This window comes from Callithrix jacchus, chromosome 17 (genome assembly GCF_049354715.1).
Source record: "Callithrix jacchus isolate 240 chromosome 17, calJac240_pri, whole genome shotgun sequence".
Lineage (NCBI taxonomy): Eukaryota > Metazoa > Chordata > Mammalia > Primates > Cebidae > Callithrix > Callithrix jacchus.
Genome location: NC_133518.1, coordinates 15,538,753 through 15,564,230, shown reverse-complemented (window position 1 = coordinate 15,564,230; position 25,478 = coordinate 15,538,753). Strand labels below are relative to the sequence as shown.

At 40.6% G+C, this 25,478-nt stretch overlaps 2 long non-coding RNA genes and 1 other non-coding gene across 3 annotated transcripts in view; 1 reads left to right on the top strand and 2 right to left on the bottom strand.

Moving 5' to 3' along the window:
• Positions 1–951: 951 nt before the first annotated feature.
• On the top strand, positions 952–14,424 carry LOC103788709 (uncharacterized). The gene is made up of 4 exons (XR_001907890.4): positions 952–1,037; positions 9,838–9,926; positions 11,807–11,949; positions 13,764–14,424. It is a non-coding gene; the product is annotated as an uncharacterized LOC103788709 (long non-coding RNA).
• LOC118148992 (U6 spliceosomal RNA) lies at positions 9,128–9,234 on the bottom strand. The gene has a single exon (XR_004736168.1). It is a non-coding gene; the product is annotated as a U6 spliceosomal RNA (small nuclear RNA).
• The window catches only part of LOC108588757 (uncharacterized), a 27,037-nt gene continuing 15,911 nt past the window's right edge, over positions 14,353–25,478 (bottom strand). The window contains exon 3 of the long non-coding RNA XR_004735861.3: positions 14,353–17,511. This is a non-coding gene — a long non-coding RNA (uncharacterized LOC108588757). The remainder of the gene's footprint in view (positions 17,512–25,478) is intronic.

The window sequence follows — 25,478 nt, the reverse complement described above, 5'->3', positions numbered from 1 at the left end:
ATTTCCTTTTCTCATTTCCTCTTCATCTCACATCCCCGTATCATAAATGCTCATCTTTCCTCCGTGAACTGACTGATGTCAGTCACATAGAGAACTTCAAACTCCCTCAGAGTTCTTTTAAAGAGAATCAACCCTAATGCGGTTTCTGTCTAGTTAAGTGCGACAGTTTTGTGTAAGTAAACAACCCGACTTTGACACCCGGAAGTTTCTGGTAGGGCTGGGGGTTGTGGTTGGAGGGGAGGAGAAGCAGGCGTGAGGGAAATTTTAAGTAGGAGACTTCTTTTCAGAAAAGAAAATGAAGTCTTTGCTGAAGTTCTCTGTGTCATCGGTGTGTTACAGGCCCTCCACACCAACCGTAGGTTGCACTCTGCCCTCTGCACTTGGCCCTGGGCTACAGTCCTACCCAAGGGAAGTCGTAACAATTCATTGCCCTATTTCCTGCAAGAAGGTCAAGGCTAGGGCTCACGAAGCCAAGCAAAAGAAATTTTTCTCAAATGGCCAGAAAGTCACCTTCTTCAGCTTCTTCAGCTCCTTCACCTTCACCCTTTTCTCTTCAGGGAAAGCTGCCCTTCTCCTGAGGACTGGTACGTTATCTTATGAATACCAGGAATTGGGTAGCTGATTTTCCATTTTTGTGTTTGGGGCAAGGAAGCTCACATACAAATTTGGGGTTCACTTCTAGTAGAGTGTGCTGGCCTTCAGGGTATAGTATGGAACACTAATCTTCCCTGTTTTTCACCTGATTCCTCCTACAATGTCTTTTACTTTCCATAGGCCTCTTAAGTTGATGGATTTTTTTTAATCCTACATTGCTTATGTCTTTGCAAGCTGTCTTAAATTATTCCAGAACAAGCAGTAAGAATTCCATATATTTGTCAAGCGGCATACTTAGGTGTCCGCCCAACCTACAATAACACTCTTCTCCCTGTATTTCTTTTTTTGTAGGAACTGCCTTAGCTGTCACAGGAATGAGACCCCAAGTCAACCAGTTTGCACTATGGGATCCTGCCTGCTGGGCCAACTTGACTGGGATTAAGGTAGATACCTTGCCCAATGCTAGTCACACAAATTCTCTCCTCCAGGAATTTGAAATTGGGAGTGGCAAATGCTATAGTCTGCTAGGCTGGGTACTTGACCGTGTAAATACCTGCAGCATTGATTTTTTTTTTTTTTGAGATGGAGTTTCACTCTTGTTGCCCAGGCTGGAGTGCAATGGCCCGATTTTGGCTCACTGCAACCTCTGCCTCCTGGGTTCTAGTGATTCTCCTGCCTCAGCCTCCCAAGTAGCTGGGATTACAGGCATGCGCCACTATGCCTGGCTAATTTTGTATTTTTAGCACAGTCAGGGTTTCTCCATGTTGACCAGGCTGGTCTCGAACTCCCGACCTCAGGTGATCTGCCCACATCAGCTTCCCAAAGTGCTGGGATTACAGGTGTGAGCCACTGCACCCCACCTCTGCAACATTGATTCTTAACCCTGGCTGCCCCATAGAATCACCAGGGACACTGAAAAAATACTGGTTCGTCTCTGCTTACTAAGGAATTTGAAAAAAAAAAAAAAAAAAAAATATATATATATATATATATATATATATATATATACAGTATGTGACCCATTAATTCTTCTCCCAGATAGATCTACTGATTGGATTTATTTAGCATTATTCCTCTAAAAAGTTGGTGACTGGAGAATATGAAATCTAACCCTTAAATTTTTCTATCTCTCATTGAAAATGGTTGCATAGAAAGTGTGAGAAGCCAAAGTACTTTCTGTTCAGTCCCAACATCTGCATCTGGAGAGAAAGAATGTTGACTGAATTGAGGGTCTCTCACTACCATTGGACTTTATTTCTGATACCATTATTGGTATTTCTGATTGCCATTGGACTTTACTAGGTTTCATTCTTCAAAATAGGCTTGTTTATTTAACATACATTGGTGTTCCCTCGGGGTGTGTGTGTGTGTGTGTGTCTAGTATATTTCTAATTTTTTGTAAGGACATATTGCCCAGGCTTGTTCTTGACCTCCTGGCCTCAAGTGATCCTCCTGCCTCAGCCTTCCAAACTCTTGGGATCACAGGCATAAGTCACCACACACTGGGTCAACATACATTTCTTTTTATTTTTTTATTTTCGTTTTTTTTGGGACAGAGTGTTGCTGTCACCCAGGCTGTAATGCAGTGGTACTGTCTCGCACTGCAACCTTTGCCTGCTGGGTTCAAGTGATTCTCCTGCCTCAGCTTCCTAAGTAGCTAGGACTATAAATGCATGCCACCACACCTGCCTAATTTTTGTATTTTTTGGTAAAGTTTCACCATGTTTGCCAGACTGGTCTCAAACTCCTGGCCTCAAGTGATGCATCCATCTCAGCTTCCCAAAGTGCTGGGATTACAGGCATGAGCCACCATGCCCAGCCAACACACATCTCTTTAATACACCCTGTGTTTAAGGCCCTTTTCCGGTGCTGCAGTGAGGGGGGAAGGAAGAAAGTAGATATCTGGAAAGACCTGACCCTGGGGAGACAGGCAACAAGCGACATGGCAGAGAGGAGTTAATGGTCATATTCTTAGGATACAGCAGTAGGGAAGGCACCAGAAGCTGGTTCAAGCAGAACTAGCAGGTTCTGCTTATCTTGTTTTATGTCAGGTAATTTATTATTTTTTCCATCTGTGGAAGTAATCATGGGTTGACTAAAGTGGCATTCAAATTATGCCCATGAAGAGGCTAGATGCAACCAGCCTGCAACAGTCTCATTTAAAGCTAGATAAAGCCTATCAGACATTCCTCATATTACAATTCCCATTTGAATTCCTCACTCAGCACCAATTTTCTCAGTTGGCCTTTCTTGCCCTATCTTTTTATTGTTTGTCTACCTTTGAAAATAACAAAGAAATGGAGTGGGAAATGGAAAATTACTCTGCTGGAAAAACTCACCTTCTGAAATGTGAGTTTTCAATGCGTTTAGGAATATACTATAGAATTTCTGAGTGTATCCAGATATCCCCTCAAGCTAGTGTTAACTGACAGAGTTCCAGGTTGCAGAGAAAAACACATAACAATAATACTTAATATTTACTAAGTACTTACATGCCAGGCAATTCTGCTAAAAGGCTAGATGCAATATCTTACTTAATAATCAGAATAATCTTTGAGTAATTCCATCTTCTCTGTGTTACAGAAGAGAGAACTGAGGCTTAGAGAGGTAAAGGAATGTGCCCAAGGCCAGGCAGGTCACTAGTAGTGGACACTGGATCAGCACCTAGGTCTGACCACGAGAATTTGAGAACATTGTTTTTGATAGCTGCTGTATGATTCACCCTTCATGTAATGCCTGGCATTGAGAGGCACTCAATAAATACTTGTTGAATGAGTGAATAAGTGAATGACTATCCGGTTCCAGAAGCAAATCTCTAGCAGGTGGGTAGACTCACATGGTTAATGGATAAAGCCCCTACACCATGGATTCTGGACTTGAGCAGGGAGGTGTCCTCTTTCAGAAATGAGTGGTGGCACAGAAATAGTATCTTGTGACCCAGAAGAGCTAGGTTCTTATCTTGACTCTTTAGCTGTGTGACCTTGGGCCCATCATCCTCATGCCTTTCTGATCTTCAGTCATTTCTGCGAGATGAAGGTCCTCAGAGTACCTCTGCATTCTCTTCCAACTCCAACAGCCTGTCAGTCACAAGAATTTTACACTTCAGAAATTGATCTTCTGGACAAACCACTCCAAGGACAAACCCCAAATAGTTTGGAGCTGTCGGAAGAGATTCATTCCCACCCCAAATGTGGTACCACCTTCTCTGTCTCCCCAGACTCCCTCCTGGGATGCTGCATTTAATGTGTTTTTCTTTTACTTTTTTTTTTTCCACTTTTCAACTTTTAATTTTGAAATAATTTTTTACTTACACCAAAAGAAAACATTTCTAAGTACCCTTCTCATAGTTTCCCCAAATGTTAGCATTTTTCATGCCACAGTGAAATGATCACAATCAGAAAGCTAACATTGATAAAATACTATTATCTGACCTACAGTCCTCAAGTTCACCAGTTGGCCCACTAATGTACTTTTTTCTGGTCCAAGATCCAGCCCAGATTTACATGTTGAATTCAGTTTGTCTTATTTTGTTTGTTTTCCTTGATTTGCAACAGGGTCTCAGTCTGTCTTTGTCTTTCATGCCCTTGATGCATTTGAAGAGTACTGCCAAGGTATTTTTTAGAACGTCCCTCAATTTGGGTTGATCTGGTGGTGACTGAGTTCAGGTTATGCACTTTTAGTAAGAATGCCACAGAATTGATTTGCTTCCTTATTTTTCCTGGTGTCAATTTGTAATATTACCCATGATGCTTTTTGATTACTGTCAATTTTATCATATTCTAGATGTTTTATCTAAAAATAGAGTAATAAAAATACTTGCCTTACAAAGTTGTTGTAAAGATTAAGTGGGAAAAAATGCTATGTAAAACACAATTTCTGGGATACAGGACTTACCATTGTCACTTTTTTTTAAAGTATATCAAATAATTAGGAAATTATTTAAGTAAAAAATGGGAATTTCTGATGGAGCTGGATTTGGGGCATTTGCAGATGCACATTTTGCCTTTGCATTCACTGCTGCAGCAGTCAGAGAATTCCAGCAGGCCCAGAAAGATCATAGCTCTCAATGTTTTTCTGTAAGGGCAGCAAATGTAACTAAAGTGTCATTTGAATGTTTGGCTATTGTAAGTTCAGTGGCAGGGGACATGTCTATTCAACCCTGGATCTGGCCTACAAGATGTCAGGTAACCTTTTCAAGGGCATGAGGTTTTAATAGTCTTTGAAGTCAAGTTACTAGATATTATGTTTTTGCCTGGGTGAAACATGTAATTAATATATAATCTGGGTTTTACAGGTGACATCTCCACAGAGTGTTTATTTAACTGCAGACTGATTGACATGTAGGTATTCTGTAATATTTTTCTATTAGTCTGTGAATAGGCAGTCCAATGAATTATTTATTGGGCTAACACATCCTGGTGCATTTTTTTTAAAAGAACATTCTGTGTTGGAAGTCGTGGTTTTGCTTAGTCAATTAACCTTCTCCTGCCCAGATCTTTTCTCTTGAGGAGCAAACCACCAAAATCCAAAGTAGCATTTTGGTATGCAGAGGAAGGGATCAAGCTTGCTCAAGAGCTTAGTACACACTTCAGTTGTAGTTTCCCCACCCAAAGTTGCATGTAGAACCTATTTTATTTTATTTTGTTTTTTGAGATGGAGTCTTACTCTGTCTCCTAGGCTGGAGTTCAGTGGTGCGATCTCAGCTCACTGCAACCTCCACTGACCAGGTTCAAGCAATTCTCCTATCTCAGCCTCCCGAGTAGCTGGGAGTACAGGATTGCGCCACCACGCCCAGCTAATTTTTGTATTTTAGTAGAGACGGGGTCTCACCATGTTGGTCAGGCTGGTCTTGAACTCCTCACCTCAGGTGATCCACCCCCTCAACCTCCCAAAGTGCTGAGATTACAGGCGTGAGCCACTGCACCTGGCCTAGAACCTTCTTTTCTAATTGATTATAGGGCATGAGATGCACAAACACCCATTCCCTATGCTTTTCTAGAAATTAGTACAGCTGTGGCAGAGAAGTAAACAGAGAAAACATTCCCCTCAGTCTGCCAGATTCCAGCCTCATTTCTCTGAAGATAGCCACCATTTGAAGAGTACTGCCAAGGTACTTTGTAGAACGTCCCTCAATTTGGGCTGGTGCTGGGGATGGCAGTGACAGCAAGAACTGTTGAATCAGAAAGTGTTTTTCTATTTTCCCTTTACCCTCCATGCTCTCTGTAGTGCCTTTTGCTTTTCCATTTTTTTCTCTTCCCCATATGCTAACGTGGTAGTTCAGGTCAGGCACGGTCATGGCTTGACTAGGGTGGCTGGGGAGAAGGCAACGAGCAGTAGGGGTTAGATTGAGAGGTGTATTTTGAACTTACTGTTGACAGAACAGTTGTGAGTAAAAGAGATAAGTCAATGATAATTCCAGAGTTGCTTTTGCTTTTGCTTTTGTTTTTTGAGTTGGAGCTTCACTCTCGCCCAGACTGGAGTTCCGTGGTGCAATCTTGACTCATTGCAACCTCTGCCTCCCAGGTTTAAGCAGTTCTTGTGCCTCAGCCTCCCAAGTGGCTGGGATTACAGGCATGCACCACCATGCTCAGCTAATTTTTGTAATTTTAGTAGAGATGAGGTTTTTTTGGCCAGGCTGGTCTTGAACTCCTGGCCTCAAGTGATTCGGCCTCCCAAAGTGCTGGGATTACACTTGGAGCCACGATGCCTGGCCTAGGTAGCTGTTGTTGTTGTTTTTCCTGAGCAACTAAACGGGTGCTGGTGCCATTTGCTGAGGCAGGGAACCCAGAGAGAGAAGCAAATTTGGTAAGAAGGGCTCAAGAGTTTGGTTTGGGGCCTGTTATGTTTGAAATGCTTATTAGAGAACCATGATTACATGTCATATAAGCAGTTTGGATATATAAGCCTGGAATTTAGAAGCTTAAAACAAAAATGCTTTATTGCTTTTATTATTTATTTATTTATTTATTTATTCTTGAGACGGGGTCTCACTTCATCTCCCAGTCGTGGCTCACTTTATCGTCCAGCGGCACAATCTTGGCTCACTGCAATATCCACCTCCCAGGCTCAAGCCATCCTCCCACCTCAGTCTCCTGAGTAGCTGGGACTACAGGCACATACCACCACACCCAGCTAATTTTTGGAATGTTTTTAGAGATGGGGCTCACCATGTTGCCCAGGCTGGTCTCAAACTTCTGGCCTTAAGCAATCTGCCCACTTTGGTTTCCCAAAGTGTTGAGATTACAGGCGTGATCCACCTTACCTGGCCTAATGATTGATTACTTTAAAATTATTCTGTGGGTTGGGATTTAGCCGGGTGGTTCTGCTGGCTTTGCTTGGGTCTCTTATTCAACAATAATCAGCTGAGAGTTTGGCCAGGGCGAGCCTCTCTCCAGGGGACCTCTCATGATTTAATACCTTAGCCTTAGCTTTTTACATGGCAACAACTAGATCTTGGGAAGCAAAATTCAATGTTCAAGCCTCTTGTACTTACAAGAATAAGAATATGAATATTCTTATTCAGCCCCTACCTGTATCATGCTTGCTAATGTTCTATGGGACAAAGCAAATCAGACAGCCAGGCTCAGGGTCAGCGTGGGAGAGGGCTAATACTGGGATAATTAGGGACCACCATTAATTGGGTCTACCACAGCTGACTTGATAAGGTTTTTGTGAAGATTAAGTAAGGTAACGTATGTAAATTGACTGCTACATGATAGATTTTCAATAAATATTAGCTATAATATTAAGACACATCCTCAAAATAAATTCTCAGGACCTATAGATATTAGTCTTATTTTATTAATATATGTATAGGAGAAGAAAATGAACATGCTTGTTTCTTTTTTCTTTTCTTTTTTTGAGACAGAGTCTCACACTGTCACCTGCGTTGGAGTGCAGTGGCGCAATCTTGGCTCACTGCAACCTCCGCCTCCCAGGTTCAAGCGATTCTCCTGCCTCAGCCTTCCAAGTACTTGGGATTACAGGCACCTGCCACCAGTCCCAGCTAATTTTTTTTGTATTTTTAGTTAAAGACGGGGTTTCACCATGTTGGCTAGGCTGGTCTTGAACTCCTGACCTCATGATTCACCCACTTCGGCCTCCCAAAGTGCTGGGATTACAGGCGTGAGCCACCATGCCTGGCCTTTTTGTTTCTTTATTATATTTTCCAGCAGAAGTAGAGCTACAGTTCCTTTTCCTTTGCATTCAATTGTACTGCCTAATAGATGTTCTATAATTACATAAAAATTGGCAAATAAGTAATCTAATAGTCTTTGAAAAGTAAAAATTCCTTTTTAATGTTCTCATTAAAATGGCTTTGTAACCAGAGTTTAAAATTTGAACACAGATTTTTTCCAATACTTCTCCCAAGTGTAAAATTTGTATTTGCAGATTTTAAAATTTCTTTCCTAAGTCTATTACTTATTTCTAACTGTAATTCTGCTACAGTTTCTTTGCTATTTAATTTTCTTCTATATAAGTCACATCAAGGCTGCTATAAATATTTCAGTAGTAAAGGAACAAATCACTCATACTTTTAGCCATAGCTCCTTACCTGCAAAAAAAAAAAAAAAAAAAACAGCACGAAGTGGTGCGTTGTTTAGACAGACATGAGGATGTAGAGATGATGTGCATGTGTGCTTATGCCATGCTGGGCACCAGAACCTTGACTGGAATGGTCACGTAAAGAAACTACTGGCCAAGATATCTTTCTGTCTCTATATAGCAATACCCACAGGAGTTCTGAAACTTGGGACTTTTCAAAGGAGAATGATCGTACTTTACTGCTGATATGTATGTATGTGTATATATACAAACAACATTTTATGTATACCAACAAAGAATATTATGTAGGAGAGGTTCTGTTGTTATGTTTTAAGGTGAGATTGCTTAGCCATTTTGTATTTTTCTCCTTGCATTGTACAAGTTCTGTAGATTCTGTTTGGATTCTGGCCCCAAATTGTAAGCCTACTTGTTCTGAGAAGTCATTTCTTTGGCGTCCTTAATCCCTATGCTAGAATATTTCTGGTCTGTCTGTAAATATTATGGTTGGTGAAATGTTATCTCCTTGTTGAGCCTGTTTCCCTGCCATTGTGTTTCTACCTGACCTGCATCCTGTATGCGCTTCTGCCTGTGTGTGGCCTTAGGAAAGATAATTTTGTTTCTTTCCTTTGAAAAGAAGAGTAACTTCTTTGGGATCCAAACACAAAATGCTCCATTCATTGGCAGAAACTGGATTGTCTTAACGTGTCTTTTGTAACACTTCTAAACACCTTTTCTCATCACAGTAGTGCCAGGTTGCACCTGTTCAATCACAGTTCCCCTAGTGTTGTCTGGATAACAGCAGTAGAGGGACACAAAGCAAAACAGGAGCAGATCAACTTAGAGTCTCAGACTTGACTTTTCCCTCTCTTTCTGAATTTTTGGTGCCATTTTCACAAAACTCATTATTTACTTTGTTCCTGTGAGTCATATAATTTCCTTTCTTCACTTCACTTGTAGAAATGCATTACAACATTATTTTCTTTTTTAAAAAAATAGGGAACCCTTCACTGATTTGCGAGTCATCCTTGCACAGGGGCCATGCTAATCTTCTCTGTGTCATTCCAGTTTTAGTATATGTGCTGCTGATGCGAGCACTATATATTTTTTTATTTACTTGATTTTTGGGTTTTTTGTTTGTTGGTTGGTTGGTAAGACAGAGTTTCACTCTTGTTGTCTAGGCTGGAGTGCAATGGCACAATCTCAGCTCACCGCAACCTGGGTGAGCCTGCTGGGTTCGAGCATTTCTCCTACCTCAGCCTTCTGAGTAACTGAGATTACAGGCATTTGCCACCACACCAAGCTAAGTTTGCACTTTTGGTAGAAACAGGGTTTCTCCACGTAGGTCAGTCTGGTCTCAAACTCCCAACCTCAGGTGATCCACCTGCCTCAGCCTCCCAAAGTGCTGGCATTACAGGCATGAGCCACCGCACCCAGCTACAATATTATTTCTAAATGGAAAAATAATTGGTCATGAAGACATATGTTTTCCCTTTCTCTCAGAATCACGCAGTCCTAGTATCAATTTACTCATTTTCCTAAAGTGATAGGACGTTGATCAATTTTTCACCATATTGTTATACAAAAATACATGAAACCATATCAGTCAGCATAATCTCAATTATGCTGCAGTGACAAGCAGCTCTGAATTTCAGTGATGCAATAAGGTTTATTTTTTACTCTTGTCACCTCCCACTGTAGGTTGACTGGGGAACCAAGGTCATTGAGGTCTCTTATGGCCCCAGGCTGGCAGAAGCTCCATCTCAATCCACACTTTCATCATCATACAGGTAGGAAATAGGGAAACGTGGAAAATTGTGCCCCGGCTTTTAAAGTTTTGGGCCAGAAGTGACACGTCACTTTATTCATATTTCATTGGCCAAAGCAAGTCCCATGGCCAAGCATAATTTCAAAAAAAGAGAAGAGTCTAAACCTGTTATGTTTCCAAAGGGAAATGAACTGGAATATGTGTAAACTCAATGACTATGGTAGTACCTTAGAAAGAATCAATCTCACCAGAAATACAAGTAATTTAAAATAGTTTAAAAAAGAAATAAATAAAACAGTGCTGCCAAGCAACAGTGCTACGGTCACTCTCTTATACTGATTATGAAACATTTCTGAAAAGCAATGTAAAAACATGTATTTATCAAGGGCCTCAAAAATCATCCATAAACTTTGGACTTTATTTACACTTTCAGAATTTAGCTCTATAAGAATAAAAATTGTAAATATCTAAATGTCTAAGAAAGGGGGAATTGGTAAATCTACTACTGTAGTACACATAACGTAATATTATATAGCCACCAAATATCATAGTTTTGAAGAGCTTAAAATGGTAAAATGCTCTGGATGTAACATCAGGTGAAAACTATCAGGGTATAATAGTGTTTTCAATATTAACTCATTAAAGAACCCTAGTAGTAGTTATCTCTGGCAGGTGGGATTAAGGTTTTTATTTTCCGTTTTTATACCTTTCACACATTCTAAAATAAACATGTACATTTTTAAAGAAAAATATAATTGAAGTTAAAAATACTCAACTCCTGTTTTATGGCTTTACTGAAGTATAATTTAAATACCTTGACATTCATCCATTTAAAGTGTACAGTTATATGAGTTTTAGAAAATTTATACAGTCATGTAACCATCACCACAGTTAAAATTTAGAATACTTTCAACATCCCCAGAAAGTTCCCTCATGCCCTATTGTAGCTCATTCCTGCTCCCACCCCAGCTCTTCAATCTGTTTTCTTTTGCTGCATAATTTTGGTTTTATTAGAGTTTTTATATGAACGAAAATGTATAGCGTATATTATTTTATATCTGTCTCCTTTCACTTAGCATGATGTTTTTGAGATTAATTCATGTTGTTACACATATCAGTAGTTCAGCCCTTTTATTACTAAGTAGCGTTCTGTTGTACAGAAACACAATATTTTGTTTATGCTTTCAACAGCTGGTGGACATTGGGTTGTTTCCAGACTTAGGCTATTATGAATAATGATGCTATGAACATTTGAATACAAATATTTGTGTGGATATATATATTTATTTCCCTTGGGTAGACATCTAGGAATGGAATTGCTGAGTCATATGGGAAGCGTAAGTTTAATTTTTTTAAGAAACTGCCAACCTGTTTCCAACATGGCCATACAATTTTGCATTCTCATCAGCAGTGTAAGAGAGTTCCTATTTCCCTACATTCTTGCCAATACTTGGTATTGGTGGTCTTTTTAATTTTAGTCATTTTGGTAGGCAAAAATCACCTAGCACTTGGATAGTTCCCTCACAGGCACTTAGAGGGCAGCATGGTTATAGTGCTGTTCACATGGTAGTTGAAAGCTGGGATCTTGAGTTTCCATGCCTGCAGGCCTCCAGCATCCTAGTCAAACATAAGGGAAGTCTTTACCAGCAACCAAAGGTTCAACTCTTTGTTATTATACAGTTAGGCCAAGGAAGTTTCTTACAGTAACACAACATATGCAACTCAACCCACATATAAATAAACCGCCCAGACTTTTGTGTTTCTTAAAAATGTGTGTGTTGAAGTGTTGTGGGGCAGGGGCAATGGTGATAGAACTATGTTGTGAACTTTTCTCTTTTGCATGAAAGCTCATTAAAGAACAGGTATGCCACTGAATGCTTCTTTTCTTTCTTTCTTTTTTAGTTTGGCAAGACAAAGTATGGGCTGAATATATAATTTGAACATATAATTATTTCTTGATAACTACAAAGCAAGTGCTGGAGGACTTCCAGAATCCTTTGGTATTGGATGTACCTAGACAAATGGTATACTCATGTGTAACACAGGTAAAGAAGAAAAACCAATCCCAAGAGAAACTCTGTAGCGTAAGGCTTCTGTTCAGTGTGTGGCGAGTGGTACTGTGCTGCTAAGGACACTGTGCTAGAATGAACATTGTCTGGGTTCCAATTGAGGTCTTTCACGCATCAGCTGTGTGGCCTCAGATGAGCCATTTCATATCTCCGGCATCCTCCTCTATGAAATGGGTGTAATAATATCTGACCTACCTACTGCGTGGCAATCTTGGATCTAAACAGCCTTGGATCTGTAGAACCATTTTTATAGAGCACTTTGCCTTATTTGTACACAGTACATTTGTACTTCTCATTTCATCTTTTATCTGATGCAATCACCGAATAACCCAGTGAGGTAGGAAAGCGCAGTTATTATCTTCATGGTACAGATGACTAAACTGTGAGCTCTGTAACAGCGTGTTCTGTCCTAGCCCCAATCCCTAGAATGGTGCCTGGCCACTAACGTTGCTGTTGACCAGTGTAGCCCAATAGGAATCACAGAGGCCAGTAATAAAAGGGATTAGGGCATTGGTTTTGGATCCAGACTACCTGGGTTCAAACTTCAGCTCCTCCATCTACTCGCTGTTTTACTCTGATCTAGGTACTCTACCTTTCTATTCCTCAGTTTCCCTAAATGCCTAACAGAACCAGCCTCATAGGATTGATAGGAGGATTGAATGAGTTAACACACATAGTAAAAAGCACTTAAAGCAGGGGCTAGCAAACATTTTATTAAAAAGCCAGTTAATACATATTTTGAACCAACTTTACAGAACCATTTTTATAGAGCACTTTGCCTTATTTGTACACAGTACATTTGTACTTCTCATTTCATCTTTTATCTGATGCAATCACCAAATAACCCAGTGAGGTAGGAAAGCGCAGTTATTATCTTCATGGTACTGATGACTAAACTGTGGCTCAGAGACTTTGGAATGACAAAAAAAAAGACTTCCAGTTCCCTGGCCGACAGAATATTCTTTTGTGCCATAGTTCTTTTTTTTCTTTTTTCAACTCCTGCCCCACCATACTATGGTTCTTATATGTTATGTTACATGTTGTACTATAATTCTTATTGTTGTATTTAGAATTGGGCCACGCCTTTTTTTATGTATTGTCTACACCTGCTTTTGTGCAACAAGGGTAGGGTTGAGTCATAGCAACAGAGACCACATGGCGTGCAACACCCAAAATATGTACTAACTGGCTCTTTAAGAGAATGTTTGCTAGCCCCTGCGTTAAGTGCTTTTTACTATGTGTGTTAACTCATTCAATCCTCCTATTGATCCTGTGAGGCTGGTTCTGTTAGGCATTTAGGGAAACTGAGGAATAGAAAGGTAGAGTACCTAGAACAGAGTAAAACAGCGAGTAGATGGAGGAGCTGAAGTTTGAACCCAGGTAGTCTGGATCCAAACCCAATGCCCTTGATCCCTTTTATGACTGGCCTCTGTGATTCCTATTGGGCTACATTTCATTTGGCCAACGTTCACTGAGCAACATTAGTGGCCAAGCACCATTCTAGGGATTGGGGCTAATATAGAACAGGCTGTTATGGAGCTCACATTCCAGTGGCGGGAATAAAACTATTATCAAGTAACCAAATAAATGAGCAGGATTGTTTCAGAGAACGATGAAGGCTGTGGGGGAAAATAATAGGTTCGAATTATCAGAGCCAGAGAACTAGGTGGAAAAGGGGAGCAGGAAAGAAATTGCAAGAAACCGCTGTGTTCGTTGAACATATTTAAACTCTGATCCTCCCAAGGGAAGACATTATTCTTCTTATTGCTTATTTTTCGTTGTCTTCCTAGCCTCTGCCACCGAGTGCGCACTCAAAAATCACGTGAGTACATATGATTGACACTTCCTGTCACCTGCCTTCCTGCAGGCCTTTTCCTGCCCCTTCATTCACCTTTGTGTTTGAATGTTCACATGGCTTGTTCTTCTACACCAGATTATGAGCATCTAAAAGTCACGATCTCTGACTCTAAGTCCCATAGACTTAGTCCAGTGTCCTGCACAGAGAGGGACCTCAAGAATAATTTCTAAATAACATTTTAGAATCAGCTCTTTGCCTGAGTCTTTCAAAAATTGCCATGTATGGGTTGAAATTTTAGTTAAAACTGCATGTGGTCCATAGTTTTATCTCCCTTATCTGAGGTAATAAGGAGGGAACCACAGTTATTTGCAGTAACAGATCCTACCCCAGGTCCCTGTGCTTCTCTGTGAGTGACCAGTGGTACCTCCACACTGCTGCTCTGTTGATCTAGCCCAAACTCCTGGTGAATCCAGCCTGCCTTTGGGCTTTGGGATCCAATCTTGGGATATAAAAGGTAAGCAGGAGGGAATGACCCAAGTCCGCATAGGTAATACACAAATAGGGTGAGGCACTAGTGGCTGATGAAGGGAATTACATATTGATAATGTAAACTTACATGAAGCGCAGCTTTCCAGGATTAGGTAGAAATTCCATCTGTGTGCCAAACTAGCCCTTTACAAACAGAAGCAAACCCAGAGTCCTTGTGATGCAGGATAGAAAAAATGATCAAATGTCTGACAAGAACCTAACATGGGCATTTCTAGCCCTGGCTTCTGCCTTGAACTTGTATGACCTTTGCAATTGTCCTAAGCAGGCAGACTTCATGACACTTGTCCCCTGCAGCAACTGTCAAGTCAGCCCCACCTGGTGTCACTAAGCTGGAAGCCGGATCTGTCCAGCACTGCCAGCTGTCACCCACATTTGCCTTTACGGCTTTCCTTTGCTCCCATCTCTTGTGTTTCCTCCTCTTGCTTATCCTCTTTTCCCCTCTTCTTTACTTCTGTGACTACTAATTTTCATGCTTTTGAAAAGGTCTTGTTGCCTGTGAGGTTTTTGTTCTAGATATAAAATTTTTTTCTAGGAAGGCTGGAAACAAATCCTAAGGACTTAAAAACAAAGGTATTTGTATGCATATTCCTTTTTCTCGGGCTGCCATAACACATGACCACACATCGCGTGGCTTCAAACAACAGAAATTTATTCCCTTGAAGTTCCAGTGGCTAGAAGTCTGAAATCAAAGTCTCAGCAGGCTTGTTCCCTTCCTTGCCTCTTCCAGCTTCTTGGGGTTGCCAGTCATCCTTGGCTCCTAGCTGATCACTCTAGTCTCCGCCTGCATTGCCACGTGGCCTTCTTCCCTGTTTGTGTCTGTATTGCTGTGTTCAAATCTCCCTCTTCTTTTTCTTATAAAAACACCAATCATTGGAATTGGAGCTACCCTAGTTCAGAATGACCTCATCCTAACTTTATTATATCTGCTAAGTCCCTATTTCCAAATAAGATCAGGGTTCAGGGTGTGGACATATATTTTGGGGGAGATACACTAAACCTACTGCAATATGCTTTAGTTTTATTTAGCAATGTAAAGTCACATCTGGTCAACATCATGCTAACATATGGGGCTGTACTTTAAAAACTCACCTTCCGACAAAGAAGGAAACGAATTTGGTGAGAAGGGAGGAGCCTAAAAGGTGAACATAAAGTGATGAAAATTGGTCTTAGGATGCCTTCCTGACAATTGCAGATAAATAGAATGGGCTTATCCCATATTTTCTCTTCTGCACGTTTTTGAATGTAAGATAGAACCCTAGCTCTCCAGAATTGGGGAGTTTCCTCCAGCAGTTTGCCCATTGCCATCTTTTACTCACTGAGCACCTACAATGTGGTAGTCCCTATGTAGGGACTTTTACCCCTAAAAAGTGAGAGCCTCTTACCCCTAATTTGAGGCTCAAAACGTTTAAGTAATAACCTGCCTGCAAAAACACTGTTGACAAGTGGCATGGCTGAGAACTAAACTCAGTGTTATCAACCTCTTTAACCCACTCTTTTTGGTTCAAATATGAACACTTGTATTGATTGCACTGTCATTAAGCACCAAGTGTTAGCCCTTAGTGATAAAGCAGGGAAACCTGACGGTCATGGCTCCAAGTTCACATTGTAGAAGTGGAAGTCTGGAAGATGTACAGGAATCAATGACATGAAAAGTCAGGAGAGGAGCATCCCATGACTTCACCTCACTGAGCTAAACCGTCTCAAATGCTGCCATTTTTAGCATGTGCAATATCTATTTTGTCATTTATTTGCACATTTAGCATGTAAAATTTCTATTTTTCTCATTTTGAACACCTTAAGGATCAATGAGAGAGGTTATCCCTAGAGGACAAGGACTTTGTCATCTAAGATGGCTTAGGATGCACACTTACCCACATGCCAAGGACTCGGGAGCGACTACTCTGTTGCTAGCCTTTCATTACTTGCTAAGTTCCTAAGACTGCAAAGCAGAGGTAGGAAACACCAGGCTTAGTTTAAGGGCTGTCCAAGGGACACGCTGAGTGCACTTAAAGTTCAAAGTGTTCAGATTGGGCTTTGAAAGTAGCAACTTGGTTCTTCCACAAGGGTTAACATTTATATCCCACACAGATAAGTTGGTAGTTTTATTCATTTTAGTACCAAGATACTTCCAAAGGAGAGAAAGAAGTAGTTAAAAAATAGCTTGGGCTGGCAAATATGCTGCACATTGCTGAGAATGTTGTGATCTTTACTTGGGTGGTGATCTCATACTTCTAGGTTGGTGTTTCCAATCTGAAAAAGCTTTTTTCTTCTTTTTTTAATAGAGACTGGGTTGCCCAGGCTGGAGTGCAGTGAAATGATCACAGTACGTTGCAGTCTTAGCCTCTCGGGCCCAAGTTGTTCTTCTTCCTTAACCTCCAGAATAGCTGGGACTACAGGAGTGCACAACCACACCCAGCTAACTTTTTAATTTTTGTAGAGATGGGATCATGCTCTGTTACCCAGGATGGTCTTGAACTCCTAGACTCAGCAATCCTTCTGCCTCAGTCTTCCAAAGTGCTGAGATTACAGGTGTGAGGCGCTGCGCCTGGCCCTATCTCAAAAACTTCTAATAGCCTTCCAGGGAGTGAAGAACACATCCAAACATCCCGAGCCTGGCCTTCAACAACCTCTGCAGTCTGGCCCCTACATTCTCGTCCAGCTCAGTTTTCTACTACATCCCCCACCACCCACTAAGCCTGTACATAAGTCGTCACTGTCAGTCCAGACACTACTGGCTGCGGCCATTGTGGTCCAGCTTCTGACCCTTGCTCAGCCTCTGCCTTCTCCCTGTATAGAAGATTGTAAAAATGCATGCAATTATTCTCACTGTATCCACAATCCTTTGGAATGTGATTTCATAAAGAACCCCTTGACTCTGGGGTGGTCTCGTGGCTTGCTCTGGCCAGCAGCATGGAGCAGAAGTGATGCAGTGCCAGTTCCGAGCATAAATGTTCAGAAGCCTTGCTTACTTCTGTTCACTCACTTGGAACTCCGCTGTCACCCCAGGGACAAGCCGGGCTAACCTAGTGGGATGATAAGACCCATGTGGCGCAGTCAACCTGTCCCTCGACGGGATAGCCATCCAGCCAGTGATGGACCTGCCAGAGGACTGCAGATGCTTGAGTGAGTGATGTCTGCTGATGCTGAGACCAGCCAAGCCTCGCCCAGAGTAGCAGGGCTCTCTCTCTTATCTGTAGACAGGCAAACAAAAATACATGGCTGTTATTTTAAGTCACTTAGTGGTGGGATGGGTTCATATGAAACGCTCAAAACGTTTAAGTAATAACCTGCCTGCAAAAACACTGTTGACAAGTGGCATGGCTGAGAACTAAACTCAGTGTTATCAACCTCTTTAACCCACTCTTTTTGGTTCAAATATGAACACTTGTATTGATTGCACTGTCATTAAGCACCAAGTGTTAGCCCTTAGTGATAAAGCAGGGAAACCTGACGGTCATGGCTCCAAGTTCACATTGTAGAAGTGGAAGTCTGGAAGATGTACAGGAATCAATGACATGAAAAGTCAGGAGAGGAGCATCCCATGACTTCACCTCACTGAGCTAAACTGTCTCAAATGCTGCCATTTTTAGCATGTGCAATATCTATTTTGTCATTTATTTGCACATTTAGCATGTAAAATTTCTATTTTTCTCATTTTGAACACCTTAAGGATCAATGAGAGAGGTTATCCCTAGAGGACAAGGACTTTGTCATCTAAGATGGCTTTTTTAGCATGTGCACTCTGGAATTTCTTTCCCATTCATCTAACAAACATGACCTAAGAGTCTGCTACCTGACTCGATCTGTGGTAGGCATTGGGGGTTTAGCACCAACACAGACTATCTCCAAGGAGTTCCCATTTCCTTTTGTTGTGCCTTTGAAGTTCCCTCCTTTCAAGGCAGCCAAAGAGGGTCACATCCCACTTTCCAGATGTCATCTCAGATCTCCTCAATCAGAATTGATTTCTCCCTTTCTCAATCCAGATTAGTCTCTATATCATATCACTTCTCTGGATTCTTTCTCATCTAGACGGTTCCAAGACCTGCCTGATTGGTTTCTACATGTCTCATCTGTCCTTGAATGTATCCTTCTCAGCCTTACTACAGTCAGCTTTCGAAACGCAAATCATACAATGACCCTTGGAGTGAATCTCCTCACTGACTGTTATCAGCCCCATGAAAAAGTTCCATATCCACCTTCGTACTCTGACGCCAACACACTTCTCCTGTCTCAGCTTCCATCTTAGATTTACTGTCTGTTAATAGTTTATCATTTCCTGTTCTCTCTTCTAGGAATGTTCTCCCCACCCAAGGCTGACTGATATGCTTCTATTTACTTTCTTAAGCTCAGCCGTCACCTGTTCCAGGAAGTCTTCATTGAACTCTGCTGCTTCCCAGCCAGCCTTCTCATTTCGGTGATTGTAATACTGTCACTGTGCATTATTGTGATTTCTTATGTTTGCATGTCTGGAGACAACAGTTTCTAAATTCAAGGCCTAGGTATTAATTTTACCTATGCATCTAGCTAGCCCTTAGGCAAAACCTTTTCACTTGGGTGATACTCAAAAGTGTTTTTTAAATGAATGGACAAATGAATGAATTAAGGAATAAAGACTGCCTTTACAATTACCTACCAGGTACCCCGAAAGAGTAATTATTCATATCTATGCAGTCATGGATACTATCTTCTTACAATTAAATGTCCTGAGAGAAAATTTCACTTAGGAGATAGAGGAATAGAATCAAAGCATCTTGGAGAAGATGTGAAGAAATGCCAGTTGTAACAGAAGATTAATAGTCTGAAAGCCAAACATAATCTGGTATCCAATTTTTTTTTTTTTTTTTTTAGAGATGGAGTCTCTCTATATTGCCCAGGCTGGAGTGCAGTGGCTATTCACAGGCGAGATCCCACTACTTATCAGCACGGAAATTTTGACCTGCTCCGTTTCTGACTTGGACTGGTTCACCCCTCCTTAAGCAACCTGGTGGTCCCCCACTCTGGTAGGTCACCACATTGATGCCGAATTTAGTGTGGACACCCAATTGGCATAGTGCATTACAGCCCAGAACTCCTGGGTGCAAGAGATCCTCCCACCTCAGCCTCCCGAGTAGCTGGGACTATAGGCACGTGCCACCGTGCTCGACTCTGGCATCCAATTTTATGACCTGTATGACTTAGATCATGAGGTCCAGCCTAGATATTTTTTTTTTTTACAAAAAGGAATTCCAATCTTTTTGTTTAATGTTTCTAAAAATAGTAAAGAAGACCTGCTTTATCTAAGTAATATTTTCTATTTTATTTATTCATATTGTGATTCCTAAATGTTTCACACCACACATTTTCTGGAATCTATTTCCAACACCACACTCACCCAAACAAAACTACCCTCAGCCAGGAAAATGTTTATTCTTCTTTCTCAATGTTCTTCACTCCCTCCTTCCCAGCTACCCTATAGATCAGCTTAACCTTTTAAAATCATCCCTTACCGACCATTCTCCCACCAGTGTTTCACATTATCAAATCACAAAAGCCCAGTAGCCATGTGCCAGAAAAACATCTCACTTTCTTGGAAAGGAAGAGCTAGAGGGGAAAGTGCTGGCATTTCCTTAACAAGAGCACAGCGGATGACTTCAGGACCATTCATGCTTGTATTAACTTTAAAACACCCACCAGACTTAATGATTCTATCCCTACGTGGTATCGTCCGATCTGTCTTTCTAGTTCATGAGTTTTCACTAGTCTATGACAAAGTGAGAAAAATAAATGACTATGTTTATATTTAAAAATTATTGAAACAAAATTGTAAAAGTGTATTTTAGTCTGGTGTCTACTTTTGGGGGGTTTTCTTTAACAAAATCTTGGTGATACAACATAGCTTTTAAATCTTTTATTTGGCAAAATAGAAATTTGGCAAACATATGTAAGTTCATGGTTTAAAAAAAACTTTTTATTAAGCCTATATAATCCTAAAGTATGGGAACAATCAAGTCACTTTTGAGTTTTTTAGGGTGGGGGGAAAAGCCTTCAGTTAAGGAAGAAGAGAAAGAAGAGAAGAGGCGTCCTAAACTATAGTAAAATATTTCCAGTTTCCAGAACTTGTTTTCACTCTTTGCTGTGTGCAAGCCTGGAGTTCTCAACCCCTGTGGACTTTCAAAAGTACTCTATTAAGAGTTCTCAAGCTGTTTTCAGTATTTCAAAAATCTAAAGAAAACTACCACTTGCCAAAAATTAGTGTATATAGATTATACAGCATATTTCTCTGCTTTTGGCTAAAAAGATAAGAATTTAGGCCGGGTGCGGTGGCTCACGCCTGTAATCCCAGCACTTTGGGAGGCCAAGGCGGGTGGATCACGAGGTCAAGAGATCAAGACCACCCCGGTCAACATGGTGAAACCCCGTCTCTACTAAAAATACAAAAAATTAGCTGGGCACGGTGGCGCGTGCCTGTAATCCCAGCTACTCAGGAGGCTGAGGCAGAAGAATTGCCTGAACCCAGGAGGCGGAGGTTGAGGTGAGCAGAGATCGCACCATTGCACTCCAGCCTGGGTAAGGAGAGCGAAACTCCGTCTCAAAAAAAAAAAGTTAAGAATTTAATATAGTAACAACAGTTATTGCATGCTAATTGGAAGCACTGATTAATCTCCAAAAAAAGTTAAGAATTTAATATAGTAACAAGAGTTATTGCATGCTAATGGAAGCACTGATTAATATCTATAGGTTTATTAAGAAAAAAATTAAAACGATTAAAAAGTGTTTGATTTGAAACTGTTTGTTTCTCAAGATGTTAAAATATAGAATTACCATGTGAACTGGAAGTTCCACTGCTAGGTATATACCTAAGATAATTGACAGCAGTCTCCCTGCTGGTCTAGTGGCTAGGATTCAGCCACGGCCCGGATAATTGACAGCATATGTCCACACAACATGTGTATATAAATATTCATAGCAGCATTATTCATAATAGTCCAAAAGTAGAAATAGCTCAATGTCTTTCCACTGGCGAGTGCATAAACAAAATGTGGTATATTCACATAATGGAATACTATTCTGTCAATTAAAAAAAAAGATAAAGTACTGATATAGGCCACAACAGGGACGAACCTTGAAAATATTATGCTAAGTGAATTCAGTCAGACAGAAAGTCTTTATTATATAATTCCATTTGTAGGCAGTATCCAGAATGGGCAGATCCAGAGAGGCAGAAAGCTGATGAATGGTTGCCAGGGACTGGGGAGAGAGAGGAATGGGGAGTGACTTCTAATGGGTTTTATTTTGGTGTGATAAAAACCTTATGGGGCCCAGTGTGGTGGCTCATACCTGTAATCCCAACACTTTGGGAGGCTTAGGAGGGTGGTTCATGAGGTCAGGGGATCGAGACCATCCTGGCTAACACTGTGAAACCCCGTCTCTACTAACAAATATAAAAAATTAGCTGGGTGTGGTGGCATATGCCTGTAGTCCCAGCCACTTGGGAGGCTGAGGCAGGAGAATTGCTTGAACCCAGGAGGTGGAGGTTGCAGTGAGCCGAGATTGCACCACTGCACTCCAGCCTAGGCAACAGAGCGAGATTCCATCTTAAAAAAAAAAAAAGAAAAAAAGTTATATAATTAGACAGCAATGACGATATTACTCTGTGGATATAATTTTAAAAATCACTGATTTAAACACTAAAAATAAAATATAAAAAAACTTCTAGAAGTGATAGTTGTTTTGGAGGTCATGGGTAATATTATTTTAAACATAGGTGCACAAGTGCACTAAAATCTCAGAATCTACTACTATAAACATGTGAACAAAAACCTCTTTTACCCCAAAAGCTATTAATAAAATAATAAAACATGGACCTATGAAAAAGGGGAAAAGTGAATCCTTGGAGAGACATCTGAGAAATATTGCCATACACAGCTTAAATCTGTGTTCAAAGACAGCCGTTCTGTATCCTGACTTCACTCACATCCATGCAAACAGGCGGCATTCACGTTACTTCTTACACTTCAAAAGATCCCTGCCCTTTTTTATGTAACAACCCTAGTACCCAAACAGGCCTCTCTGTGCCAACCATGAGGAGTTACGGAAAGAAAGGAGAAGGGAGTCAAGTCCTGCTTTGTCCTCATGTGCCACCTGGTCCTGAAAGCCGACTACTTATTCCCCAGAGGATTACAGAAACATCTCGGTGAGTTTCAGTTCTGGACCTCCCACCTGTAGCTGCTGTACCCTCTTCCCAGAGTTCAGATCGGGTTGATTGGCACAACCCGTCTCTGCCTGCAGGACTTTGTTACTGGGGTCTGATCCCCATTTGTCAATCAGTTGCAGCTGAACTCTAGTTTGAGTTTGAGTTTAATTATGTTTAATTCAACTTAAGTTTAATTCAACGTGAGCTCAAGCTCAAACTAGAGTTCAGCTGCGACTTCTGCACTTCCACAGTACTTCATTCTCAACTAATCTATCCACATGAAGCATTTAGAAGCCAAGGTGGAAAATAAAATTAAGGAGCGGATTTTTAAAGATTTGGCTGTTTAGGACTTTGGTGTCTCATACAGACCCTGACAAAATGGTGGTTTGCCATAATGTGAAGGGAAGGAGTGCCTTCCTTATAGTCAAGGATTGTTTGAATTTCCCAGAGGAACATAAGGTGTCAGAGAGCACAGGGATGGAAGGAGCTTCACAAGGTATCTAGAACAATGTCTCAGCAATTGCAGGACTCACTTCTAGTGCACTCGATGTGTGTGTGTGTGGAGGGTGTGGGGGGTGTGTGTGTGTTGGGTTTTTTCTTTTCTTTTTTCTTTCTTTTTTTTTTTTTTTGTTGAGATGTGGGTGGGGAGTCTCACTTTGTTGCTTTTGAACTCCTGAGCTCAAGAGATCCTCCTACTTTGGCCTCACAAAGTGCTGGCATTACATACATGAGGCCCCATGCCAGGCACTTCTAGCATACTCTTGGCTGATGCCCATCGAGTGTCAACAGGTACGTACTCAGGAAGAGGCACTGCCCTCTTTCGCATTGTTACAGAACCTTTCCTGGGCCTGTGATTTCTTCTCAGTTAAACTGTCACTAACAAGATCATGCTTGCATGGCTTGTTCTATTTTCTTTTTAACATCAATACTGTAGGAAAGGCATTGTCTATCTCCATTTTACCTTGGAAGAAACTGATTCTCAAAGAGTTTCAATGAATTGCCCAGAGTTACAGACTCAGGGCTCAAACTGGGCTAAAAAACCCAATGTTATTTTCACTCTACACTCCAGCCCGCTAGACATTTTAAAAGATGGAAATCATATCTCTTGCCTTTTTTTGTCCAATGCTTTAATAAATACTGTTTTAGTAAATTAATTCATTTCCCATTGATAATTTTGCTTAGTAGAGACTAGCATGGTAGAATTATAGAGAAATGGATTTGAACACCATCTTGACTACCTGCAAGAGCTTTGATCTTGAACAAGTAGCCTAATCTTGCAAAGCTTCATTTCTCTCATTTGTAACAGGATTTGCTATAAAATTTATATTTTTTTGTTATATGTAAAAATAGCAAATTTTTTTTTCTTTTTCTTTTTTCTTTAGTTAAAGAACAAGGGGAAGGGCTTTTCATATTCATTTACTCTCCATTAGAGAAATCAAAAATGATTTATTGGTCTTTCAAAGAGAAAGCTAAGAGGAATAGCTCATATTCTTTGTAATGTGCACATATCGTTATACAAATATGGCAAGATCACAGGCTCTGGAGGAGGTGGAAGACAAATGGTGAATCTCTCCTCTCCTGGGACTTCCTGGGGCCGATGGCATAACCTCCCTTTTTGTTAATAATAACAAAAGTTAATAATAACTTTTGTTAAACAAATGGAAAATGCTAGTCTCTAAAGCTGGTCCCTCAATGAGCCACACCTCTTTGTATAAGTCCCTCCTCTGGGGCTGATCCTGTGACTCACGTTTGACCAATAGAATTCATGGATGTGACTTAGCATGACTTCTGAGGCTAGGTCATAAGAAACCTTGCAGCTTACACCTAGTTCCCTTGGAACATTCAATCTGGGGGAAGAAAACGGCCATGTAAGAAGTCCGTTGAAGAGGAGTGGTGAGAGAAGACATCCTTGTTTTGTGCTGGTTTTCAAAGGGAATACTTCCAGCTTGTGCCCATTCAGTATGATATTGTCTATGAGTTTGTCATAAATAGCTTTTATTATTTTGGGATAAGTTTCCTCAACGCCTAGTTTATTGAGAGTTTTTAACATGAAAAGATGCTAAATTATATCAAAGGCCTTTTTTGCATCTGTTGAGATAATCATGTGGTTTTTGTCATTGGTTCTGTTTATGTGGGATTACATTTATAGATTTGTGGATGTTAAACCAGCCTTGCATCCCAGGGATGAAGCCAACTTGATCGTGGTGGATAAGGTTTCTGATGTGCTGCTGGATTTTGCACAGCATTTTATTGAGAATTTTTGCACTGATGTTCATCAAAGATATTGGCCTAAAGTTTTCATTTTTGTTTGTTGCTCTGCCAGATTTTGGTATCAGGGTGATGCTGGCCTCATAAAATGAGGTAGGGAGGAGTCCCTTTTTCCCGATTGTTTGAAATAGTTTCAGAAAGAATGGTACTGGCTCCTTTTTGTACCTCTGATAGAATTCAGCTATAAATCCATTTGGTCCTGGGCTTTTTTTAATTGGTAGGCTATTAACTACTGCCTCAACTTCAGAACTTGTTATTGGTCTATTCAGGGATTCGACTTCTTCCTGGTTTAGTTATGGGAAGGTGTATGTGTCCAGGAATTTATCCATTTCTTCTAGATTTTCTAATTTATTTGCATAGAGGTGTTTACAGTATTCTCTGATGGTAGTTTTATTTCTGTGGGATCAGTGGTGATAACCCTTTTATCATTTTTTATTTTTTCTATTTGATTCTTCTCTCTCTTCTTCTTTATTAGACTAGCTAGCAGTATACCTACTTTGTTAATTTTTTCAAAAAATCAGCTCCTGGATTCAGGCAAGAATAAGAAATAAAGGATATTTCTATAGGAAGAGAGGAAGTTAAATTGTCTCTGTTTGCAGATGACATGATTCTATATTTCGAAAATCACATCATCTCAGCCCAGAAACCCCTTAAGCTGATAAGCAACTTCAGGAAAGTCTCAGGATACAAAATTAATGTGCAAATATCACAAGCTTT